The following is a 17,528-nucleotide window of genomic DNA, read 5'->3' on the forward strand; positions in this document are numbered from 1 at the left end:
ATAACTCATTGATTATGATTACTCACAGTCATGTGCAAAATTAACTAGAGTCTGTCTTCAACTTTATTGTGAGGAGGAAAAGTTGATGATAAAATTCAAAAATTATATTTTCAGATTAAAGTTCATATTATAGTTTCTAAACAAGTTTTGACACTGCCTGCATCAAAAGTGATTTGGAAAGTCCAAGGAAAGTGAATAAATGCTGCCAGTGTAACACAACTCGGGATCTTTATGAAACATCTTGCCATTTGGATAGTTTTGACTTTAAGAAGTAACATGGTGTGCCCACACCATGTGGGCAAAACATCAAGTAAGCTCCATCTAGGTTCAATAGGTACACAGGTAACAGAAGTTACCAAGTCTCTTTCATAGTAAGATATGGTAATACCATAGGGAACATTACAAACTTTAGTTATGGAACAGCCTGATTACAGGGTTGGTCAATCTTTTTTTAAGAGACTACCATGCAGAACACTGGATAAAGTAAACAGGAATAAAATTAAGCTATAGTTTGTAAGTGGATAGTTTATTGGAAAACAGTCCTTCTTTGTTGGCATGATTATGTTTATTTGAAAGTTTCTGAAGTTCCCTAAAGCCAGTGCTGCTCATACTTACTCTGATAAGGTCAGATAAATTAATAAATCATGTAGTGATCTATCTACACTGCTTCACTAATTTTATTCAGCTGTTGCAATTACTACATTGAAGAAAATGTTGTGCTGAGCAAGTGGAGACTGACTCTCTCTACACCCTGTGTGATTCTTTAGAGTGGTAAGGAAGTCCAAAAAGGAGATAGAACCTTGAAACAACACTTTACAACCATATTTTTATATATAATGCCTGGAAAGGAGTTGTGTGTCCTGTGTTCAGTCACTCAGTCATGTCCAACTCTTTACAACCCCATGGACTGTAACCTGCCAGGCTCCTCTGTCTATGGAATTTTGCAGGCAAGGAGACTGGAGTGGTTGTCTTTTCCTACTCCAGGGGATCTTCCCGACCCAGGGATCAAACCTGCATCTCTCGTGTCTTCTGAAATGGGCAGGCAGATTTTTTTTTGCCACTGCACAATATCCAAAAGAGAGTTGGTTCTCAGTAAATGTTTATTTTAATAAAAGTCTGAACAAATGAAGTTTTCACTTAACATGTTATATCAGAAAAAAAGAATTATAGGTGTGACAAAGTAAATATGGAGCATTGAAAATGATTTATGCAGATTTTACTAAAAAGTGGTATTACTGGACTTCCTTAGTGATGATGATAGAGACATAAAATTGCACTGAAACTGTTCTATTTCCTACAAACAGGTATTAAACATGCATTATAAATTATCTAAGTCTGGTTTTAGTTTTAGACATTTTATAGAACATTTTCTAGAATTAGTAATAATTACATCTAGATAAACCAAAACTGTTAGCTATGAGACAAAAAATGAGATGCTGTTTGAGATCACATAGAGAGAAAGATTGCTGAGCCGTTTCAGACTGGAAGTGTCGGTCATTAGCATACCCCTACAAACTCAAGGGTCTGCATACATTCATGTTTTGCAAAGCCTTGAATACTATTTAGATATTTAGTTATCTAATGACTTTCTTTAATTGGCTTAAGGAAGAGTGCCTTACTGGAGAATAATATAACATTTCAGATCAAAATATTTTAGGTTGTTTTCTTTTTGGATATAGGATAGAGAACCTGAAGAATATGCACTGGCCTGTGAATTGGACTAAGAATAAGGACTAGATTTTTGTTCTTTGACTGTTTTCTTTGTTGCAGTTCTTTTCTTTAGGAGCACATGGTCTATTTTCTTCATATATTAAACTTAAAAGCAGATGACTTCTGAGAGATGTCTTCTGTAAAATTTTCATCTGTCAGCACACTTGTGGAAATTGTTTTTCCTTTCTGCTATCAGGCAGCACTTTAATGTGCACATATATAGCATTTTCATACCCTGGCACCTAATTCCCAATTTGCGTGATAACTACATCATAATAGCATAAAGACATATTAAGAAAAAATAACTTGAACTGCTTATAACTCCTAAATTGAAGAGATTATATAAAAGCACTGTTGACTAGAAAACAGCTCTATTATCCCCTTTAGGCAGAGTTGTGATGAAGGCTTAATGGCTTATAAATACTAGAGCTTTCTTTATCCAATAAGATTAGGGTATATTTCTTTTCTTCTTACCAAGATCCCCTGTGACTGGTTGCACAGCCTTTAGAAGGTGTCAGAAAATTTCCAGTCCTGAACTCAGGCTTAGAAGTCCTATTAGCTGTGAAGCATGCATCCCAGTAGGAGGAGGAAGTTCTGGAGAGGTCTGTTCTATCAACTTTTGACACTACTCTGTCAATTTCCTATTAGTATATTGTGCATACTTTCAGAGCACATTTTGGGTGCGTGAATTTCTTTCTTTACACCTAGAAGCTAAGCCATGGAATTGTCTTGCTCATGGGAATTCTCTTTTAGGTTGAATTTTCAACCAGTGTCTCTGGTCCTCCTTGTTTAAGTCTAGTAGTTTTTCTCATGAGAGAATATTGCCTCATGTATCAGGAGGAATGAAGGAAGCTGTTTTTCCTTCTTGTGATCATTTAGACTTGCAGTTGAGGTCTCTGTTGATGAGGACAGAAGCAGAGTTAATCTCACATTATCCGCTGCATCTAATACAAGTAAATGCTCAGGTAGTATGGAGCCCTCAAAGACATCCCTTTACATCCTAATAGTGACAAAAGAAGACAGGAAGACTTGGAGGTCTGATAAATGTCACACGTAATTTCTCTAAGAAGCCTTCTGGATTCCCCATCTAACTGAGTTGGGGTGTTTGTAAACACAGGTTCCTGTACCCTCTTCATGAATTGCTAAATCAGAATCCCTGTTGCTGAGGCTTTGATATGAGACATCATAGATAATTTGTTAAGCACACTAAAGTTTGAGGAGAACTTCTTTCAGACTCCTGTTAGATTCTGGTACTTGTCAGTGTCTTGTGGAAAAGTTATGGAAATCTAAGCATCTGCATAGAACATCAGAGCAGCTAGATAGGTTTTAATTCCTATTTATTTCCAGCAGCTGATCCAGGTATGCTAGGTTAGCCTTCTAGAAAGCAATCTTAATTTCTGTCAATCACAAGATTTGTGTATTAATCGTAAAGCCCAATAAATGATTTCATGATTTGATGCTTGTCGGCATAATTTTTTTTTTTTTTTAATTTCGTGTCAGTCCTTGCCTGTGTTCACAAATGCTCAGGCTTAATAGTTTATTTTTCTTTGTCTAATAGCATGGTTACTTCCATAGAAGAACAATATTAAACAGTCACAAGTTCAAAAATTAAACTATTCTATATCCTTTTCATCCTTAATCTATGAGTGAAGAAGATCTTGGCAATGAAAAAATCAAATTTTCTAGTTATATGTGGAATAACATATTTTATGTATTTGTACCCCAAAATTCTTGTTCCTCAGGATTTCCAGTTAATGTCAGTTTCTTATGATTATTGCTGCTCCAGGGAGACAATGATATTCTTTTACCGTCTTTTCAAAACATGCTGTTGATCATCAGATAATATGTGTAATATGTGTTATACTAAGTTATATACTAAGTTGTCTTTTTTATTTTAATTATTTTAATGGAATGCAATTGCTTTACAATATTGTGTTAGTTTCTGCTGTACAGCAAAGTGAACCAGCTATACGTATACATTTATCCCCTCTCTCCTGAGCCTGCCTCCCACACGCCCCATCCCACCCCTCCAGGCCATCACAGAGCATGGAGCTGAGCTCCCTGTGGGATACAGAAGGTTCCCACCAGCTGTCTATTTTACACATGGCAGTGTATACATGTCAATTCTACTCTCTCAATTCATCCTGCCATCCTTTCTCCCACTCTCTATTCACATATATTTTCTCTACGTTTGTATCTCCTAATTTGTCTTCATCATGTAGCTAAACAGTGACTTTTGTACTATGTCCCCTTTGTCGTCTTTTATGATGTGTATTTCCTTTTTTCATTGCAGGTAGCATTGAACACTGTTTAATAAACAGTGATTATTTAAATGCTCCTATATGCTCCTAGGCCACATGTAGTACATTTTATATGAACTGTTATATATTTATAAGATATAGCTTTTACGTAGATGAATAAATTCTTTATATTTACATAGTATTTGTTTAAAGTCTGCCGTGTCAACTTTACTTTTTTTTCATAATTGTGTGTTCTATGAATTTTTAATTTAGAAGCTTTATTTTCAGAGGCCAGTGTTGGATGATCTTGCATGATGCAAAATAACAGTCATTTTCGTAACTGTGCCTATCTTTTGAATGTATACAATCAAACCACAGTAATATTAATATACTCTTTCAACACATATGACAATTACAGCAAACTATTTATTTATAAAAAATTTCTTTGAGATTGTGGGGAATTATTTCATCTCTCATCAGTAGCTTCTTTTATACTAAATGATGGCATGCATCTATGAATTCATTCATTCGAAAAATACACTGAGAAGTTACTTTTTCTGAACATCATGCTGGGTAGTGAAAACTGAAAGAAAAAGAGAGGTGTTTTTTTTTTTTTTGCCATATATGTGTCTTTTTGCCATATAAGTGTCATTATATTTATTTCCTCCTATGCATAGTCATGCTTTACATTGTGTATGGATCTGGATCTAGATCTAGAACTTAAAAAATTTTAGAAAGTCTTAACCTCAAAACACATTAAATATTATACCCTTTGAATTATGAATTTCACTTCTATGAATCTTTCCTAAGGAAACAGATTTTTATGACTCCAATCAAGAAAAGGGAAATTAATGTGTTTGAAATGGAGAGAATTTAATATAGTGTAATATTAGTAGTTACAAAAGTATTAGTAAGGATAAAGTGCAGAAAAGAACACAGAGGGAGATGAAGGAGCAAAGGAAAGAAGGGATGAGATCTAGAGACAGGCAGCTAAGCAAGTCCCTGGGTATCAGTCTGCACCTGCTGCCTGCTGTTGGAGGAACTGTCACAGTTGGGTCTGTATTTACTAAAGAGATGCTTCTTTGTTCAAGGCCATAGCCACCAAAAAGATTACTCTTCTTCTTACCACTAGGACAATATTCAGCAATAGCCAGAAACTGCCACACTGTAGGAGATAGAATTGTGAAGTTTCCCTTTTCCTTTAGCTTAAGATTTCTCACCAGCCTTTTCTTTTTTTTTTTTTTTTCATTTATTTTTATTAGTTGGAGGCTAATTACTTCACAACATTGCAGTGGGTTTTGTCATACATTGACATGAATCAGCCATGGAGTTACATGTGTTCCCCATCCCAATCCCCCCTCCCACCTCCCTCTCTACCCAATTCCTCTGGGTCTTCCCAGTGCACCAGGCCCAAGCACTTGTCTCATGCATCCCACTTGGGCTGGTGATCTGTTTCCCTATAGATAATATACATGCTGTTCTCTGGAAACATCCCACCCTCGCCTTCTCCCACAGAGTCCCAAAGTCTGTTCTGTACATCTGTGTCTCTTTTTCTGTTTTGCATATGGGGTTATCATTACCATCTTTCTAAATTCCATATATATGTGTTAGTATGCTGTAATGATCTTTATCTTTCTGGCTTACTTCACTCTGTATAATGGGCTCCAGTTTCATCCATCTCATTAGAACTGATTCAAATGAATTCTTTTTAACGGCTGAGTAATATTCCATGGTGTATATGTACCACAGCTTCCTTATCCATTCGTCTGCTGATGGGCATCTAGGTTGCTTCCATGTCCTGGCTATTATAAACAGTGCTGCAATGAACATTGGGGTGCACGTGTCTCTTTCAGATCTTCACCAGCCTTTTCTAGTGGCAGAATATAACAGGAAATCATCAGCTAAAAGCTCCCCTACTGGCTCAGCGATAAAGAGCACGCCTGTCGATGCAGGAGACCTGAAAGGCACAGGTTCCATCCCTGGGTTGGGAAGATCCCCTGGAGGAGGGCATGGCACCCACTCCAATATTCTTGCCTGGAGATCCATGGACAGAGGAGCCTGGCAGGCTGCAGTCCATAGAGTCACAAAGATTCAGACAAGCCTGAAGCGACTTAACATGCATGCATGCATCATCAGCTAAAGGATCCTGGTAACTGTAGTTTCAGGCCTGTGGACTTAGCAGTACAGGGCAACATGTGTAGGACTGAGAGACAATAGTTAAACAAACAAACAAACAAACAAACAAAAAGGCACATGGATGTGGAAATTATATAACAAGAATTACTTATTAGGCCAATTAACTGAAATAAAAAAATGTATTTTTAATATGAGGAAAACAGTTAAAGTGCATGATTGCCCTGCAGCCAAATAGTAATACAAAAAGTCATATCTTAAAACAAACTGTATTGACAAAGGCAAATATAATTACAGGATCTAATTAACAGAGGAAAAAAAGTTCTGAGATGTATGTGCAAAATCTAGTTATCTATCTTCATAATCTGGAATGTACAATTCAAAGTTAATAATTGTTGTTAGCTTCACATAGAAGGAGAATGAATAAACTGTGTTTTATTCTTTACATTTTTCTTAGTTTACCAAATTTTTCTTTAATGAGTATGTATTATATTTGGAGTTCCAAAAATCATTTCACAACTTGCATGTAGCCAATCCCCTCTTAGACATTATGCTAATATTCCATAATGAACTTGTCTGCATTTCCTTCTGTAGAACCCAAATGAGTTATTCTAATTTTTACAAATAATTATGCTTGTTTTTTCTCCCTCTTGAAAACTAATGTCACTTTAGAATGAACACGTATGAAAGTACTGTATATAGCAGCCCAAGAATATAAAATAATTGTGGGAAATTTACCTTGCATTGAGAAAAGGGTAATTATTTATTATTATTTTTTCTAACAAGAAAGAGGACAAGAAGGTTAAATGTGAGGTTTGAGACAATCTGACTCTCCAATTAAAATTCAAAAAAGTGATTAAACTATTGATAATAATTGAAAAGTGGAAATAAGAATTAACCAACCATCTGTAGTAAAAATTTAAAAAGAAGAAGAAAAGGAATCAGAAACTTGAGAGTAAAAGTGTTTAATTAGGAATATAGGAACATGGATAAATATTACTATGCTCAACATGTGTCATAATCCCATTCCTAACACTGAAACTAGTTAGTTGTTAAACAGAGAATAATAAAAAAATACACTCTCTGGAATAGCCTAATCACATTATGAGAAGTTCAGGAATAAAACTCTTTTGGGTCAGAGAAATCAGATCAAGTTCTCTGTTGTTATTGTTTAGTTACTAAATCATGTCTGACTCTTTTGCAACCCCATGGACTGCAGCACAGCAGTCTTCTCTGTCCTCCTCTATCTGCCAGAGTTTGCTCATATTCATGTCCATTGAGTTGGTGATGCTATCTAATCATTTCATACTCTGCCGCTCCCTTCTCCTATCCCCCTCAATCTTTTCCAGCATCAGAGTCTTTTCCAATGAGTTAGCTTTTGCATCAGATATCCAGAGTATTGGAACTTCAGCTTCAGCATCAGTCCTTCCAATGAATATTCAGGGTTGACTTTCTTTAGGATTGACTGGTTTTATCTTGCAGCTCAAGAGACTCCCAAGAGTCTTTGCCAGGACCACAGTTCAAAAGTATGAATTGTTTGATGCTCAGCCTTCTTTATAGTCTAACTCTTATATCTGCATGTGACTATATCTTTGACTATACATACCTTAGTTGGCAAAGTAATGTCTTTGCTTTTTAATATGCTGTCTAGGTTGGTCATTGCTTTCCTTCCAAGGAGCAAACATCTTTTAATTTCAAGGCTTCAGTCACCATCAGCAGTGATTTTGGAGCCCAAGAAAATAAAATTTGTCACTGTTTCTGCTTTTTTTCCCCTTCTATTTGCCATGAAGTGATGGGACTGATGCCATAATCTTAGTTTTTGAATGTTGAGGTTTACGTCAGCCTTTTCACTTTCCTCTTTCATACTCATCGAGAGGAACTAAGGTTCCTCTTCACTTTCTGCCATTTCTTCATGGAACACAGCTTTGCTGTGGCGAAGAGGCTTGAGTAACTCAGTGAAACTATGAGCCATGCCTTGCAGGGCAACCCAAGACAGATGGTTCATAGAGAAGAGCTCTGACCAAACGCGATCCACTGGAGACCGGAATGGCAAACCACCCCAGTATTCTTGCTGTGAGAACCCCACGAACAGTGTGAAAAGGTAAAAAGCTCTCTGTTAAGAGGTAGCAACTACATGACAGGGTGGATTCGGACTGTTTTAATTGTGATAGTAATTAAAAGTAGCTTATTAAATTACTTACGGTTTAGCATATAATAACAACGCCTGATTAGTATGTGCCTGTTAGCCATGTGCTGTTGTAAGCACTTTAGTTATCACGTCATCCTTATAAGGTATGTTTTTATTGCTTCCATTACACTAGCAAGGACACTGAGGTGAAGAGTGAAGAAAAAACTTGACCCAGGTCACATGCTAGTAAGCAGTGGATCCAGGATTAGAATTTAGACACAGACTGTGGAGGTTTGCAGTCACTGCCCCACTGCCCCGCAGCTAGACTAGTAGGTGTGCAGGAGATGGGGACACATGGCCTGTGCAGAGCGTACAACGTAAGTTATGTCTTAACTCATACACATTTTACTAACTGTATCATTTTGTCACTTGTTATCAATTTAGAAAAGATAAATTATATTCTGACTGGCAAACCGATCAATTTCAATCAACTAAGCTTTCCTTAGTGATAAGCTAAGCTTTTCTCCTGACTTTTACTTTCTGTGACATGTTGGCCATTTCTTATAGACACCATTGAAGAGGAAACACATTTGCTTATATTCTACTGTGTCAAAATTCTGTGATTTTCTATTCAAATACACTTTGTCTATGACCTCTACTTATCTCCTGGGGAAGACAGAGAATGTAAAAGTATATTTTAACTACAAGAACACTTGGTGTTATGGCTCTAAGTGTCAGAAGTATGCACACACACATACATGCACACACATTTCTTAAAATCAAAACTTTCTGTTATTTCCTAAACTATGTAAGTCAATGTACTAAAATAGTGTTCATTTAATTTATGTTTATATGGTGCTTTAAATTTCCTTTTTCTGGAAATCAAAGATAGTTATTAAAATTCTGAGATTTATTTTAACCAAGAAGAAATTCTACCCATATTTTAAAAACATTTGATTAGAGTTTCCCTTTTCACAGAGGTAAATTTGATATTCCCTGGGAGCAAATATTCTGAGAATTCATCTCACTCTTTGTGGAGATACAACTAATGATGGATATAGTGCTATGTGCTAACTGTTGGTCTCCACAATTTTGCTTATTTATTTGGCACGGTAAAAATGTTCCCATTTTGCACAGTGCTAATTTTTCAACCCCAATTTTCCCAAAACTGTTGCACCACAACTAATGTCATCATTATTTAATGTTTATTTAATCTTCTCTTTGGGCCAGGTTTTGAGAATTCAAGCAGGTATAAATCAGATTCTCCTTCTGTAAGGGACCAAAGCACACAAAAAACTGTAGGATATTTTGTTTGAAACGTGCAGGTTAGATTCCATTGCCAAAAACTTTAAGGAATATTCCAAATCCTTTGACTTAAATATTGAAGTGAAAGAAGTAGATCAAAATCTAAGAGATCTTTAGTTCGTATTATATGCTAAGGTTTTTGCTAGGTGATTAATATATAGTAATTTTCCTGTGTAATCTTTACAAAATCCATAGAATGTGGTCTTCTGCTTTGCAAGTGAGGGTAAAGGAAGGTCTGACCCAGACGAAATGACTGAACAAAGTCTCACATCTACTGAATGGTACAGGTGAGGTTTGATCAAAGATGATTTAACTCCGAAGTCTATTTTCTTGTCACTACATGGTTTAAAAAATTAGACATGCTGATGAAAATGAAATTCCTTTGGTTGTGTAGGGAAAAGAGTTTTTTGAGAACTAATGAAAATGAAAATCTGAACTGCAACAAAAGTCAGTTAACTAACTGAAAGCTCTTGTTAGCTTGGGAGAAGCATAGATCCAGAAAACCGAGTGTTTAAATGAGAGACACTATTACTGATAGAAAGTTGATTAAAACTTTCTACCTCATGGGTAAATGAACTGAAATATATATAATTAATGATGAATTATCACAGGTTAGTTAACACATGATAGCTAATACCTTAGAATGCAAGATAAGTTGAATATGCATTTGTGGATAGAGGAGACTATTTATAGGGGAAAAGATCAGTGCTCAAAGGGTTAACACATTTGTTTCTGAAGGAGCTGGATGAGCCAAATATAGACAGCTCCTATCCAGGGATTAGAACCTACATGCCTTGTTTTTATTTTGATATCAAAGACAAAAATATATTTAGGTTTCACTGACAAAATATATACTTAGGTTTCAACCTTACCACAATTGCTGGTACCTGTTTCTGATTTTTTAAATAGCCATTATTTTACAATAACTTCATTTGTTATTGGCGTATGATTGCTTCTCTCCTTGAACATTTCATCTAGCTCTGACCACCTCTGATGTGTTTGTTTCTGCTGTAGCACAACGTGAATCAGCTTTGTGTGTACACACGTTCCCTTCCTCTTGAGCCTCCCCTCCACATCCACCTCCACCTCACCCCTCTAGGTCATCACAGAGCACCAAGCTGAGCTCCCTGTGGTATATGGCAGGTTCCCATTAGCTATCTGTTTGACTCGTGGTAGTCTATGTATGTCAATCCTAATCTCCCAATTCGTCTCACCCTCCTCTTCTGCCCTTCATGTCCACGTGTCTATTCTCTATGTCTGCCTCTCTATTCCTGCCCTTACAATAGATTCATTTGTACCATTTTTCTAGATTTCACATATATGCATTAATATACAGTATTCGGTTTCCTCTTTCTCACTTACTTCAGTCTGTGTGACAGATTCTAGGTCCATCCACATCTCTACAAATTACTTAATTTCATTCCTTTTATGACTGAGTAATATTCCATCAGATATATGTACCACATCTTTATCCATTCACCTGTCGATGTGCATTTAAGTTGATTTCCTATCCTGGCTATTGTAGAGAGTGCTTCAATGCACAGTAGGGTACACATGCCCTTTTGCATTTTGGTTTTCTCAGGGTATATGACCACTAGTGGGATGCTGGGTCATATGGTACTAGCTCCATACACTCTGAATCCTGCTGTTTCTTTCCTTGGACACTTAATCGAACTCTGACCAACTCTGATTGCCTCACCACAGAACCAGTGGAACTCTGTACATCCTTGACCATAGTGTCACAGAATTTTGGCTATGATTTTTGTCCATTAAAAGTTGTGCCACTCACCTATCCATGATACACTGCAAATGGCTTTTTCTCCCTTAAGAGTTGCTAAATTCAGTGTGGACCCTGATCTTGACTTCCTTTCTCCTGTCCTGGGCCCATTTCACATCTCTGTGATGTTACTATTCACAATTAGAATGATTCATTTTACTTTATTATCTAAAATCTTAACAGAAAGATACTTATGTGGCATTTGCAATATATGAGTACATTTTAAAATTACAACTCATTTGTAGGTCACCTGTATATTTCTTGTTTTAAAATGAATTGATGAATATATGTAGTCTTCCAAACTGGATCTCATATATATATATATATATATATATATATATAAAACACACACATATGTGGATATGGATATATATAAATAATACTTCTAATATAAGCGATTATACACTTGAATTGAAATTTTACAAACCAATACAGAAAATTAAATTTGTAAAATAAACATTGTAGTATCAAATACTGTTGTTTCAAATTTATCATAGTTATGTTTGAAAGAAAAGATATTAAATCAGAGGTGTACATAAGTTTGACAGAGAGATTTGGGGGAATTTGAATATTTTCAAGGACTGCATAGATAGGAGGCACAGATAGGCTCTTTTTTTTCCCCTAGAATTTTATTTGAAATTTATGGTGTATGTTTTCCTGCATTTGTGAGACCTGATCACTACCTTAAGAATATTTGTTGAATTTTGAGGCATCTAGTATAATAAATAGAATGAGGGAGGGAAAAAAACAGTATCAAGGACAAAAAAATGTTCCTGAGAAAATTAAATAATAATTAGAACACTTTCAAGTAATTTTGTAAGCAAGTTTGAAATCCACTGTTTGAGGTAGAATAAACTACATGCAGTTTAGCACAGGTGAAAGAAAAGGTGGAAACCACGTTATCCACAGTACAATTAGAAAAAGGGAAATCAGGTCAGAGGCATCTTTGAATTACCCACTGTTAACTTACTTAATAAAGGAGCTCACTAGTTTGAGGCGACTCTAATGCCATGATGGTATATGTACACAAAGCAATACCTAAGCCTGTAAAGGCCTCATGGTTAGGAAGCCAAAATGCTGAGACAACAAATCACAACCAACCAACTAAGCTTTAAGCCGTGATCAACCAGTAATTTCCTTCCTTTGCTTCCTCACTTCCCCTATACCTCTTGGGGCGGTGGGCAGGGTGGGCGGCACTTTGAACCACTTTCAGTTTGGAGTTACCCAATTAGAATAGATTTTTGCTCAAATAAACTCTTAAATGTTTTAATATGCCTCAGTTTACCTCTTAACACCATCAATTGCTATAACTATTGGCCAAAGATTTTTACCAAGTTTGTGAGAAATAAGAGACAGATTTGTTTCTAGTGAATAGGAAGGGTTAGAGATAATTAGGGCTTATTAGCTGGAAATCTATGTCAAGGAAGAATCTATAAGAAAATTCTGTGAGAACCATTAACAAGAGGGGATACATCTATGTGGCTGTGCATGACTCTTACAGTCAAATCCTCTTGACAATTGCAGTGTTTCAGTATGGGATTAAAGATATGGTAATTTGTTGTTTTATTATCAGTAAGATTTTACTGAGAAGTTATTTGCCTTAGTTTTTCCCTCATGATTAGGCAGTCTGTGACTGTCCTCACAATAAAGGCATGTGTGCGTGTGTGCTAAGTCCCTTTAGGCATGTCTGACTCTGCGCTTCCCCAAGGACTGTAGTCTGTCAGCCTCCTCTGTCCATGAGATTCTCCAGGCAAGAATACTGGAGTGGGTTGCCATTTCCTCCTTCAGGGGATCTTCCCAGGGATCCATCCTAGTCTCTTATGTCTCCTGCATTGGCAGGTGAGTTCTTTACCACTAGTGCCACATGGGAAGTACTATTAAGGCATTTGAAGGCAAATAAGCAGATTTTCAACATGTAAAATCTGGAGAGGAAAGGCTGACAGGATACCTATATGTTTTCATATGTATGTACACAGATGAGCTCAGTGGAGAAAAACTGAATTATGCAAACCAAAAAGTTTATGTAAAGGGAGATGAAAATGCACTTTAAAGTATTAATAAGCTATTATATATTTAAAATAAAATATAAACAATAATCTCAAACTTATTATAGCACTTCAGTCAATATTAATGGCAATAAAAACTTGCTGTTAAGAAAATAATAATGCTTTTATAAGTGAAAAATACATACTGAAATATCTTTTGTAAGGAAATTGATTCTGCATTTCAAATAGTACAGGATACCTAGAGACATGTTATAAAAAAACAAGATAACTGAGATGATGGTATGACTAAGATCGGGCTTCCCTGGTAGCCCAGTGTGTAAAGAATCCACCTGCAATGCAGGAGACCCTGGTTCAATCAATGGGTGGGGAAGATTTCCTGGAGAAGGGATAGGCTACTGACTCCAGTATTCTTGCCTGGAGAATTCCATGGAGAGGAGCCCGGTGAGCTATAGTCCGTGAGGTCACAAAAAGTTGGACACAACCAAGTGACGTTCACTTTTCATGACTAAAATCTTGGCATCCGGTCCCATCATTCATGGCAAATAGAAAGGGAAGTGATAGTGACAGATTTTATTTTCTTAGGCTCCAAAATTACTGCTGATGGTGACTGCAGCCATGAAATTAAAAATGCTTGCTCCTTCGAAGGAAAATTATGACATAGCTAGACAGCGTATTAAAAAGCTGTGACATTACTTTTCCACCAAAGGTCCATATAGTCAAAGCTATGCTTTTCGCAGAAGTGATGTATGGATGTGAGAGTTGGACCATAAAGAAGGCTGAGTGCCAAAGAATGGATCCTTTGAATTGTGGTCCTGGAGAAGGTTTTTGAGAGCCCCTTGAACTTCAAGGAGATCAAACCTGTCAATCCTAAAGGAAATAAACCCTGAATATTCATTGGAAGGACTGATGCTGAAGCTGAAGCTACAGTACTTTGGCCACCTGATGCGAAGAGCTGACTCACTGGAAAAGATCCTGATGGTGGGAAAGATTGAGGGCAGGAAGAGGAGGGGGAAACAGCAGATGAGATAGTTTGATAGCATCACTGACTCAATGAACATGAATTTGAGCAACTCCAGGAGACAGTGGATGGAGGACAGGGATGCCTGGTGTGCTGCAGTCCATGAAGTCGAGAAGAGTCAGACATGACTTAGCAACCGAACAACACCAACAATGACTATGTCATTAACTTTTAATTCTTTTATATAATTCTTAGTCTTCTATTAATATTCTGTTTTTTTTTCCCCTGGACATAGCTTTGAATTTTTATTTTCCAATAATTTTAATTATGTATGCTTATGAACGTTACCAAATCCTATTAAAAACAGCTTCCCACGTGGCTCAGTGGTAAAGAATCCACCTGCCAATGCAGGAGACGTGGGTTCAATTCCTGGGTTGGGAAGATCCCCTTGAGTAGGAAATGGCAACCCACTCCTGTATTCTTGCCTGGAGAATTCCATGGATAGCAGAAACTGGCGGGGTACAGCCTATGGGGTCACAAAGGGTTGGACACAACTGAACATGCATGTGTAAACATCCATACACCTTTATTAATTTTTTATGCAACTAATTATCAAAGAAAGAATGATGTATATTTGGTGCACGGATATGAAATGATTTTCAAGACACAGCGTTAACAGAACAATTTTAAAAGTCAACCAATACGTATTTACAACATAATCCTATTTAAAGGGGAAATTTGCACATGACCAATACTGAGTTCTCTGTGTGTTGCTCACATACCCTGAGGCTACAGAAAGCAAGGGAGAGGGATAAAAAACAAAGTTCTCAAACCACAGCCTATAGATGGAAGAGAGAGTAGGCCAAGTCTCAAGCTGTGAAGGAGGTAAATAAGAGTCCATTCACTATCTACAGAGCACATAGATGATCCTGACAGGTCCTTCTACTTGGAACATGGGAAAAATAAAAAGAAAAGCATGGCAAATATGTGAACACACCACCATGAAAACTGGAGGGGGAGAGGAAGAAACCTGAAATACAAACAAAATAGATAAAGTGTCTAATCTGGAAAAAAGTTTAAGAAAAAAAGAAAATTTCCAAAGAGAGCTCCTTATGAGGGAATAATTGAATAAGTATATTAACTCAAGATAAAGGCACTCATACATAAAATAGTAGACATAGACTGAAATTAATGAAAATTTCAAGTACAACAGAAAAAATTGAGCATCAAAACAGCGACATTAAGGCCACATATGATAAGCCTACAGCAAACATTATTCTCAATGGTGAAAAAATGATGGCATTTCCCCTAAGATCAGGAACAAGACAAGGGTGTCCACTTTCACCACTATCATTCAACATAGTTTTGGAACCCTTAGCTACAGCAATCAGAGAAGAAAAAGAAATAAAAAGAATCCAGATCAGAAAAGAAGTAAAGCTCTCATTGTTTGCAGAAGGCCTGATACTGTACATAGAAAACTCTAAAGATACTATCAGAAAATTACTACAGCTAATCAGTGAATGTAGCAAGGTCACAGGATACTAAATCAATACACAGAAATCACTTGCATTTTTATATATTAACAATAAAAAATCAGAGAGAGAAATTAAGGAATCAATTCCATTCACCATTGCAACAAAAGAATAAAATATCTAGGAAGAAACTTACCTAGGGAGACAAAAGAACTGTACACAGAAAATTACAAGACACTGATGAAAGAAATCAAAGATAACATGAACAGGGGGAAAGATATTCCATGTTCCTGGGTAAGAAGAATCAATATTGTGAAAATGACTATACTACCTAACACAATCTACAGATTCAATGTGATCCCTATCAACTTCCCAATGGCATTTTCCTCAGAACTAGAACAAAAAGTTTCACAATTCATACAGAAACATGAAAGACCCTGAATAGCCACAGCAGTCTTGAGAAAGAAGAATGGAGCTGGAGGAATCAACCTTCCTGACTTCAGATTATGCTACAAAGTTCCAGTCATCAAAACAGTATGGTATGAGCACAAAAACAGAAATATAGACCAATGGAGCAAGATAGAAAGCCCAGAATTAAACCTATGCACTGATCAGTTCAGTTCAGTCCAGTCACTCAGTCGTGTACAACTCTTTGTGACCCTATGGACTGCAGCACGCCAGGGGTCCCTGTCCATCACCAACTCCCAGAGTTGACTCAAAGTCATGTCCATCAAGTCGGTGATGCCATCCAACCAACTCACCCTCTGTCGTCCCCTTCCCCTCCCATCTTCAATCTTTCCCAGCATCCGGGTGTTTTCAAATGAGTCAGTTCTTCGCATCAGATGGCCAAAGTATTGGAGTTTCAGCTTCAATGTCAGTCCTTCCAATGAATATTCAGGACTGATTTCCTTTAGGATGGACTGGTTGGATCTTCTTGCAGTCCAAGGGACTCTCAAAGGTCTTCTCCAACACCACTGTTCAAAAACATCAATTCTCCAGTGTTCAGTTTTCTTTACAGTCCAACTATCACATCCATACATGACTATTGGAAAAACCATAGCTTTGACTACACGGACCTTTATTGGCAAAGTAATGTCTCTGTTTTTTAATATGCTGTCTAGGTTGGTCATAACTTTCCTTCTAAGGAGCAAGCATCTTTTAATTTTATGACTGCAGTCACCATCTGCAGTGATTTTGGAGCCCCTCAAAATAAAATCTGTTACTGTTTCCACTGTTTCCCATTCTATTTGCCATGAAGTTTGGGGACCAGATGCCATGATCTTAGTTTTCTGAATCTTGAGTTTTAAGCCAGCTTTTTCACTCTCCTTTTTCACTTTCATCAAGAGGCTCTTTAGTTCCTTTTCAATTTCTTCCATAAGGCTGGTGTCATCTGCATGTCTGAGGTTAATGATATTTCTCCCAGCAATCTTGATTCCAGTTTGTGCTTCATCCATTCCAGCGTTTCTCATGATGTACTCTGCATATAAGTTAAATAAGCAGGGTGACAGTATACAGCCTTGATGTACTCCTTTTCCTATTTGAAACCATGCACCTATGGGTACCTTATTTTTGACAAAGGAGGCAAAAATATACAATGGGGAAAGACAGCTTCTTCAATAAATGGTTCTGGGGAAACTGGAAAGCTACATGTAAAAGAATGAAATTAGAACACTTCTTAACACCATACACAAAGATAAACTCAAAATGGATTAAAGACCTAAGTGTAAGACCCGAAACTATAAAACTCTTAGAGTAAAAGAAGCAGAACACTCAATGACATAAATCAAAGCAAAGTCCTC

Source organism: Dama dama, chromosome 11 (assembly GCF_033118175.1).
Source record: "Dama dama isolate Ldn47 chromosome 11, ASM3311817v1, whole genome shotgun sequence".
NCBI classification, from domain to species: Eukaryota; Metazoa; Chordata; class Mammalia; order Artiodactyla; family Cervidae; genus Dama; species Dama dama.